Genomic DNA, 8,650 nt, shown 5'->3' on the forward strand with positions numbered 1-8,650 from the left:
ACTACAAAATGGGTTCCTTAAACGAAGGAGGTTGGAGGACAATCTGTCTTCATGATACAGTTGTATTGACATAGCGGAAAAAGAACACAGGGCCCCTGTGGCTGGCATTCCTCGATATCAAGAGGGCTTACGATAGTGTTATTCAAGAAGACTTGTGGAGAACGCTGGACACACTAGATGTGGAAGATGGAATAACTAATCTCCTAAAGGATAACTATAAAAGTAACAAGGCGGTTGTAAAATGGGAAGAACAGGTATCCGAACATATAGAAATGCAACGCGAATATAAACATTTGACAGAAGGCTGTCTGGTTGGGTATGAAACTGGGAGATGATATAGGCTCCAACCAAAAGTTTTTTTAAGAGACCCTACGTTTCGGAATGAACTTGGTTCCTTCTTTAGGGTGACTGCGTAGAGTACGTAGCAGCAGCGTCTTCAAAACACTCGAGGGTTGGCTAATGACCCCTCTCTCTGTCTCTCTCTTTCTAGTTTTGCCGTGGAGCGCAGTCCGTGTGTGTACACTGGGGGAAGGGATCCGAGAGAGCGGTTGATGTTGTGGGCTGTTCCCTGAATGTGCCACGACTCGAGTCAACCACCTTCTCCTCCAGTTCGGCTCGCTTTAGAAGATGGCCGTCGCTTCGAAATTTATCTGGTGGTCCAATGTCTCAGCATGGTTCGGCGACTGCGCTGCGCTCTTTGTAGAACTTCCGCACATCGTTGCGTGTCGCTTCAGTCGTTCCGGTAGATTTTTCGTCTCGCCGATATACGACGCGGGCACTCGGCGCACGGAATTTTGTAAACGACACCGGGGCTCCTGTCCATTGTTGGCCGGTCTTTCGGGCGGGGAAGAGGCGGCCCAGCGTACACGAAGGCACGTGCGCGATGCGAACCTCCTCTCTTCTCGAAGATCCGCATTAGCGTCTCGCTGGTTCCGTGAACGTAAGAAACCGGTAAGCGTTTCGCGGGGCTGCCAATTAAGGTTGAATGGGGTTTCCTAATCCTCTGTTGCTCTGCGCTGCGGGTGGTGGCTCCAATGAAGTTTTTAGATGCGGAAGCATCTTATACTCGCGCCTTGTAGTGCGCCGTCCGCGCCGTCCGCACCGCTTCTCGAACATTCGACAGCTGACGCGCGCGCATGCGCCGTCGCGCCGTCGCCCACTCTTCCACCATCTGTGCATCCCTTCCTCTCTACACACCGCGCGCGCTTCACTCTTCCACCATCTGTGCACCCTTCCTCCTCTACACACCGCGTTCGACATCTACAATTCTCCTGATTCTCCAGTGGACGCGCATGTGCGTCGCGCTTCGAGAACATTCAACAGCTGACAGTGCATTCGCCGTCGCGCTGTATATATACTCAAGGTCGGCGCTCGCTCGCTCAGTTGCCGCTCGTCGGTTGGTTTGTACGGCGCGTCGACGTCCAAGGTCGCGGTGAAATGAATTCCAACGAATCCACAAACACAATGATCGACGTCCCTTCGACCAGCGCCCGCCCTTTCGCATACGTGTGTACGTGTTCACTCATTTACACCCCCCTCCTACAACCACGTAACCAATTTAGCCATCGACCCAAGTAAGTCGCAATTTAACACCCCATTTCACAACCACGTTAACCAATTTAGCCATAGACCCAAGTAAGTCGCACTTTAACACCCCGTTAACCAATTATATGCTCCGCATCCTCCTCAGTGTTCCCCCGAGGGAAGCTGCGGGCATTTTTTGGATATCCCTTCTTTTTTTGAGGTCAGCAATTACGCGGGCTTCTTCTTTCTTTCGCTCTGTGTCATTAGAGCATACGTTTCTGGCTCTTTCGAGTAGCTTGGTCACAACCGAGTTCTTGTGGCAGGTGGGTTGGGAAGAATCGAATTGAAATGTAGCGGCCAGTGTGCGTTGGCTTCCTATGAATGGAGAACTCAGGCCGTTGCGCTTTCTTGCCACCTGGACGTCAAGAAAGGGCAGGCAGTGGTTGCTCTCACACTCGGTCGTGCATTGTATGGCTGGGTACACGGAATTCAGGTGTCTTCCTACTCCTCCTGCCACAAGGCCTCGGTTGTGACCACGCTACTCGAGAGAGCCAGAAAATTATGCTCTAATGCACAGAGCGAAAGAAAGAAGAGGCCTGCGTATTGCTGACCTCAGAAAAAACGGATATCCAAAAAATTCCCAAGCATTTCCCTGAGGGTGAACATGGTTAAGTGTGAATGCACGGGGTGATGCTATGAGGGGTATTTATTTAGTTCGCACTATTATATTTATTAATCACACTATGGTGCCTTTATGGTGTAATGGTTCCTGGAATCGCACTTTGATCACACGGGGGAGTTTACGTTAACTCGCTGGCGAATGCCAACGGATTTTAACTTTACTCCCCCTCATAGCATCACCCCGTGCATTCGCACTTAACCATGTTCACCCTCGGGGAAATGCTTGGGAGTTTTATTACTGATGATGATGATTAAGGTGTAAATAATGAATTTAAGTGTTGTTTGTCATGAAGCATTTGTACACAGATACATTATATACGAAGTATTATTTATTTACACTTCACGACGCGCCCGGACGAGCTAAGTCCAGGGCTCGCACCCTCTCCCGCGCGGCACGTTCACTGGCTGGAACGGCTTCGGGAACGTCCACTCGCCGTTGACGATTGCGAGCGGCGTCTTGACGCCGGCCTTCATCGCCCTTCTCCGCTGACGCTTGCGTTGTCGTTCCGCTTCTTGGGCCGCGTTCGCGGCTCGATGCTTACGCCTCATCTCGGCCTCGGCGAGCGCGCAGTTCACCATCCGCTGCACGCTTCGCCCGCTTGTCCTCGGGCCTCGCGAGCGCGAAGTTCGGCATCCGCTGCACGCTTCGCCCGCTTGCACTCGGCCTCGCGAGCACGCAGTTCGGCATCCGCTGCACGCTTCGCCCGCTTACGTTCGGTCTCACGAGCCCTTCGCAGCGCCGGCCTTGTCTTCCAACGTCGGCTAAACCACCACGGTACCGTCACCTCCAACGACGAGTGCAGTGCTGGCATTCGGTTGTACTGCATCGTTGTTGATGGTAGCGTTGCCTCCGGGACATCCATCGCGCGACCTGCTCTCGACGGGAGACTGAGAGAGAAGGCGGGCGCGAGAGAGAGAGGGGTGCGCGCGCAGCTGCAGCGAGCGAGGAGAGCGGAGGAGCGAGCGAAGAGGGAGGGGGTATAAGGCGCGTTACTGACACCGATATCAGCGTCGCGTCCGTGGCTCATTCGGTAGAGCGTCGCGCTGCGGCCCGCCAAGTCCCTCTTTATTTTAAAGATAGAGAGAAGACTGCGGACGCCGCCGACGGCGGTGGATGGTTTGGGGTCGCTTATAAAGTGTATTCACACTTAAAAACTTCATTCGAGGCGCCACCCGCCGCGCAGAGCAACAGAGGATTAGGAAACACCATTCAACCTTAATTGGCAGCCCCCTGAAACGCGTACCAGTTCCATACGTTCACGGAACCCAGCGAGACGCTGGCACGGATCTTCAAGAGGGAGGGGGTTCGCATCGTGCACGTGCCTTCATGTACGCTGGGCCGCCTCCTCCCCCGCCCGAAAAACAATGGCCAACAATAGACAGGAGCCCCGTGTCGTTTACGAATTCCGTGCGCCGAGTGCCCCACGTCGTATATCGGCGAGAAGGAAAACCTACCAGAACCACTGAAGCAACACGCCAACGATGTGCGGAAGTTCTACAAAGAGCGCAGCGCAGTCGCCGAACATGCTGAGACATTGGACCACCAGATAAATTTCGAAGCGACGGCCATCTTCTAAAGCGAGCCGAACTGGAGGAGAAGGTGGTTGACTCGAGTCGTGGCACATTCAGGGAACAGCCCACAACATCAACCGCTCTCTCGGATCCTTTCCCCCAGTGTACACACACGGACTGCGCTCCACGGCAAAACGAGAAAGAGAGAGACAGAGAGAGGGGTCATTAGCCAACCCTCGAGTGTTTTGAAGACGCTGCTGCTACGTACTCTACGCAGTCACCCTGAAGAAAGAACCAAGTCGGTCCGAACGTCGGGTCTGCTAAAATCTTTTGGTTGGAGAATCACCCATAAATGCAATGCGGGCTACGACACGGATGTCCCTTGTCACCTTTGTTATTTATGCTGTATCTACAGGCATTAGAAGCCAAATTAAAGGCGAGTCGACTTCGCTTCAGCCTCTCTTTTGCCAAGCAAAAAACACCCGTCAAAGAGTCATTACCAGCATTGATCTAGGTACATAATGTAACATTAGTAGCCTACAGCAAGGAAGATCTGCAGGAATTAATAGACAACCACCCTAATGAGGGGGATGTTGAAGTTTAGTAGGAAAAATTGGCAATCATAATTTTTAACGATAACGAAAGATGTGAGCACAAGATACAGTAAGTCACGCTAGAAATAGTGCATAAATACAAATATGTGGGCGAATGGATAAATAACGGGACTGAGAACCTAAGGGAGCACAAAAGAAACATAATTACTAAGGGTAACATGAATGCAGCAGTAATAAAAAATAGTGCAATGTGGTATAACGATAGGTATGACGTTGGTAGAGGAATTTGGAAAGGTTTCATGGTCCCGGGTTTGACGTTTGGTGATGCGGTCTTATGCATGAGATCAGAGGTTCAAGCGAGATTGGAAATTAAACAACGTGATGTAGGTAGACCTGCTTTGTGAGCAGACGGGAACACCCTAAATCAGGGGATACAGGGTGACATGGGATGGACATCGTTCGAATGCAGGGAAGCTAGCAGCAAGATAGAATTGGAGGAGCGATTGAGAAAAAGTGCGAGAGGGGTGTTGGGCTAGGAATGTTTTCATCTACTTGTACATGAAGGATTTTGATGCTAAATGGATTAAGCGAACTCGGAAATTGTTAAATAAGTATTTAGACAACAGCAGGATACCAAACCTGAAGGAAACATTGGTCAAGAAGAAGGTGAAGGAAACAGAGGGGGACATGTGAAAGATTGGAATGCTTGCGAAATCATCACTGTAGACCCATACCGACCTTTCAACCAGAAAATTGCAAAAGAAAATATCTATGATAATTCTCGGGGTAGTTCTCTGCTGTTCGAGACTAGAACGCGAGTATTGTGGCCCAAGACGCATCGATCCAAATACGAAGGCCCAGATACGTTATGTAGTGCGTGTGGAGAGGAGGAGAAAACTGCTGAATGTTTGAAAATGTTCTGCAATTGGCTCCTCTCTAAATTTTAACATAATGGCGCGCTAATTTTCAAAGTATGTGGGTTTGCGGGCAGTTAAGGCAAAATGGACTTCAAACGGGTAGAAATAACCAGGATGAGGTTAACAGATTGGTGGCTACAATAAGGCGCGAATAAAATTCAACCCTTCAGCATATAGTGATGGTACCTATTTTTATGGCTAAGTGGCGTGAGCCGCCGCCTGATCTGAAGGGCACTGCTGGAACCATCCATCCATCCATCCATCCATGCTCCTTTCTCAGCAGCTGCAGCAGCGCCCTTACAGCGTCCATCAGAAAACTATGGACAAAAACACACCCTCTCCTGGCGCACAGAGGAGGGTAAGCCGGTGCAGTGCCACCTCCTTGCTGGTGTCGTCGTGGAAGCAAAAAAGAAAGAAAAAAAAACGTGCGACCGAGGACAGACAAGATGGCGCTTTCACTACGAAGGCTACCAAGTACGGTGATGAGAAGAAGACTGCACGGCGACATGAACAGTGCTACTTCATTAATATCTAGGGACTTTAAAACTTTCCCGTTTACGGCTGCGAGAACTAGTTATACGTAAACAACAAAAAGTCTACGGATGAATGAGTTATTTACTGACTCATGTTACAATACATGTTTAACAATTTTCGATCACTTTAAACAGCGACGATGAACTAGATACTGCTGGTGACCCATATGCAAGCTATATTGAAGGTTTTATTATTATTATTATTATTATTATTATTATTATTATTATTGTTGTTGTTGTTGTTGTTGTCGTTGTTGTTGTTGTTGTTCTTGTTGTTGTTGTTGTTCTTGTTCTTGTTGTTGTTGTTGTTCTTGTTCTTGTTCTTGTTGTTGTTGTTGTTGTTGTTGTTGTTGTTGTTGTTGTTGTTGTTGTTGTTGTTGTTGTTGTTGTTGTTGTTGTTGTTGTTGTTGTTGTTGTTGTTGTTGTTGTTGTTGTTGTTGTTTCATTTATTGCGTTTGCGTAAGAGGTAGTGGAAGAGAAGTGCAGAGCCCATGGGTAGAGTGATACTCTCCTCTCCTCTTCTCTTCTTCTGCGGAAAACTAACCGAACGTGTCGTGAGTGAGTGGTAATTCCCTCTCCCCTCTGTTCTCCTTCTGCATCGGCTGGGCGCACGACAGGGCCAGGCACGCTCTCTTTGGCTTCCGCTGACGGGCGATAGCTTTCAGGGGTAGCGTGTTAATTGTTTAGCTATTCTGGGTCAGCCGTGCGCCCTAGTGTTGTAGAAAATTTTGAAAAATGGTGATATCAACACCCAGAATACTGAAGGTAATCTTCCTAAGCATTATGGTTCCGTGTTCAAGCCGCATTAATGAAGCATACATATAAATTTAACTGAGGCACATATATCATCACCAAACCACAGGCTCACCACCACTAAAGATGGCCGTGGCATCAGGAGACAGCTCCACTACGCTCCACCGTAATGAGAAAAAAATGACGTCAACTTCCTCCGAAGATGCATAAAAGATCTACTGAGAAATATCCGCCCTGAATTTCACCTCAAACGCCGGAGTCAAGGATTCAAGGAGCTACAGCGCACCTATGGCCGAGAAGTAGGAGTTCATTGTGTGGACGATGACGGCTACACCATCACACAATGCTATTACCTTGCTGTCGTGGGCAATGAGAGCTATATTGTTTTCAATAGCAATACTCAAGGAGTGTTGGTTTTCATGTTGCTTTTTCTACAGCTAGTCTGATTATTCACGCTGATTGTTGCGTCAAGACCAGCAAAGTCAACAGCCTATTTAGCAATAGTAAGACTTACATTAGAATATGCAAGTATCATATGTGACCCTTATCAGAAAAGACTAATCAATAAAGTTGAGCGAGTTGCTGACCCACAGGTCGTGGGATCGAATCCCGGCTGCGGCGGCTGCATTTTCGATGGAGGCTAAATGTTGTAGGCCCATGTGCTCAGATTTTGGTGCACGTTAAAGAACGCCAGGTGGTCAAAATTTCCGGAGCCCTCCGCCACGGCGTCTCTCACAATCATATGGTGGTTTTGGGACGTTAAACCCCACAATATATCAGTCAATTTCATAATTTTATTTGTTCCAATTAGGTGGAAAGGGGTAGCCGTCGCCAAGTAACGGTGACAAAAACTCCTTCGTTTATTTTCTATTTCAATAAAAGAAAGAGCGACTAGAATTATTCTTTCAAGATACTCTCGAACTAATTCTGTGATATATATGCTGCAACAACTGAAGTTACCCACCCTTTTGGAACACCGTTGTATAGCCAGACTAAAATTCTTGTTTTCGCTTTCTCAAAATACGTTTAACTTTGATGTAGCGCTGTGCCTCATTCCGTGACCTGTCCAGAACCTACGAAGTGACTACCGCGGCAACTTTCAAATCCCCAAATCGCGCGTAAACACATACGCATACTCTTGTTCTCCTAGAACCATAAATGACTGTACGGAATTGCGAAAATTTTAAAAAAATTTGAATTCAAAACTACACAACATTTTCTAAGTGAATGCTAGCCCTTTTTCTTAATTTGATTGAATGTACTGAATCACAGAAATTTCATGTGACATGTAGAGTTCAGTATTGTGATGCTTAATTTTTTCCAGTGAATGATGTATGGATAATGTAGGTGATTGAAAAAAATAATGTGATGTACAACTTTTGTATTTTTTTCGTCTATACGTTGCTTCTTTATAATTGACATGATAGTTATTATGTCAGACTTTGTTCACTGTTTATATGTAATGACACATCGGGGTTTTTAGATTTTTTGAATAAAATTTGCCTTCCTATTTCATGCAAACAGTGATTCGATTTATTGTAAGAGGGGAACAACGTGAAACAATGCTCGTCTTATGCCTTTCTAACATTTTGTCTTTCAGTTTTGCGCTGTTTACCTTACAATGAGTCGTTACCAACTAGCCCAGTTTTCAATACAACTCAGATTAGATTTATGCCCCACCCTTGTAACGGTCCAATGGGCCAACAGTACCTGTAAATAAATAAAGAATATTTTTTTTATATTTTACTGTGAAATGACGTGTTGAAATGTTGGTGTTGACAATGAATATGCGTGCGAATATTGAGTACTTTTTACGGCTTGCTTGATGCGATGGTGTTTTTTCTACAAAGCAATGTTATTTCCGAAGAAACGCAATGCACTGCAGTTCATATAAACATTAAACTTTACGTATTCACTTCTCAAATTTTTAATAGGAAGGTAGTGCATTACTTATAAACGCCTGTTTAGCTGATATTTAATGCTTTTTTAGCTACTGCTGTCTGAATAAGCACGATTTATTTGTAAAGTGGGCGTGCATTTTTTTTCCCCGCAAGAACTGCCTACAGATGAACGTATTTGCAATAGCCGTGCCCGCAGCCCCCTTTGACTCTAAAAGCGGCTAATGAAAGCCCTCTGCGGAGAACAGTAGAAGAAATACCAGATCTTCGCACAAGAA

Source organism: Rhipicephalus microplus, unplaced genomic scaffold (genome assembly GCF_043290135.1).
Source record: "Rhipicephalus microplus isolate Deutch F79 unplaced genomic scaffold, USDA_Rmic scaffold_600, whole genome shotgun sequence".
NCBI lineage: Eukaryota > Metazoa > Arthropoda > Arachnida > Ixodida > Ixodidae > Rhipicephalus > Rhipicephalus microplus.